Genomic DNA, 1,792 nt, shown 5'->3' on the forward strand with positions numbered 1-1,792 from the left:
GCGGGGTCTTGGCTGTACAACGGGGTGAGCGGGGTGCCGGTGCGCGCGTCCATGGGTGGCAGGGCGCCGGCGCCGGCGCGCGCGGGGCGTAGGAGGAGGAGAGGAGAGAGTGCGGCGCGAGCGCTGGAATGTACCGCGCGCGAAACCGGGCGCCCCAAATACACCGCGCGCGATAGCGTATCCGACCGCGCACCCAACTCCTTATACAGCACGCGCTGTTTTTGTGCGCCCGCTGGAGCCACCCGCTAGGTTGCGCGCGCGCTAAAACGCCCACTTTCGCGGCGCGGCGCTTGTTTAGCGCGGCTGTTGGAGATGCTCTAAGTGCAGATCCGGATCGGCGATGATGGTGTCCTTGACATTGTTCCTCCGCTGGGAGCATTGCTTTGGGAAATATGGCTTGGAGGTCCTAGTTAGTGTTTCCTTGGTGCTCGTCGTGGTTCTAGATTGTTCGACAAGGAAGCTATTGACGTCATCGTTGGTGAGTCCGAGATGATGACTTTCTTAGGTTGTCTGCGTCCCGCCACGCCACTCATCTGCCAACTATTTTAGGCAATCAAGGGTGGTTGGTGCATCGTCAAGGAGAGCTCTTTTGAAGCTATTACTCTTTGGAGGTGATTGCGTTGGTCGAGACGCGGTTTTGTTGGTCAGTGTAGGACAAGCCATTTTGCGTTGGAGTTTGTATTGTAGCGTTCATGTTGGAGTGGTGTTTGCTACTCACCGTCCTATGATGAGAGCTTACCTGAGTTCTTGTAATTTACCCTCTTGCTTCTATAAAGCTAAGTCCCGTAGCGTGCTCTAAAAAACAACCCGATGGTGTTTTCTCTATTATTTAAATATAAACTAGAAATTATCTACTCCCTCCTTCCATCTATATAGGGCCTAATACATTTTTCGAGGCTAACTTTGACCAAATGTTAGAGCAATAATGCATGACATGCAACTTACACAAAGCATATCACCAAATTCGTATGTGAAAGGAGCTTCCAATGATATAATTTTTACATTATGCATCTCATGTACTATTAGTCTTGTCAATAGTCAAAGGCGGTCTTGAAAAAATGCATTAGACCCTATATAGATGGAAGGAGGGAGTATGTCTAATTTTGTCTATATTATATATAGTCCTGATGATTGATGACACGAAAATAATGGCAGAAGTATGCCTAATATAAACAAAACTATAGGTATGTGTTATTTTCGATGATTCTATCATATATTCCATTTCAGGTACAAATGGTTGACATCTGATCGCATTCCAGATCACGGTGGTAACTGATTTTCCCTGCACTTGCGTCGGTATTCTCTGATCATGCGGAAGATGGAAGGCACATCTCCTTGCAATCTTGTAGTTTCGCCTCCTCTAGGTGCTCTTTTGGCCTCCGTCGACCATTCATGCAGGTGTCGTTGATGGAATTTCCGTGGACAATTTTGTTTGGAAAATTTTATCTCCATGTTTTGCATTATTTACTCTCTTTCCATTTGCAAAGATGGATGGTTTAACATGCATGGGCTCCAAGAAGTATGAGAGCACAATTTCCTTCTTCGAGAGGAATCCAACCGAACATGTAGTAATAGGCAATGCTAGAGAGGTTAGCATTCAAAAGGGCAAGCCTCCCCACAGAGGAAGCAGAATTACCAATCCATGATTCACAACTCTTAATATACTTAGACTCCAGAAAAATCCCAGTCCATTCCTCTAAGATGGGAGAAACTAATTGGCACCCCCAAATACTTCATAGGAAAATGCCTAATTTGGCAGTTGAAGATATCAGCATGTGTCTTAACGATTTCA

This window comes from Triticum dicoccoides, chromosome 5B (genome assembly GCF_002162155.2).
Source record: "Triticum dicoccoides isolate Atlit2015 ecotype Zavitan chromosome 5B, WEW_v2.0, whole genome shotgun sequence".
In the NCBI taxonomy this organism is placed as follows: domain Eukaryota; kingdom Viridiplantae; phylum Streptophyta; class Magnoliopsida; order Poales; family Poaceae; genus Triticum; species Triticum dicoccoides.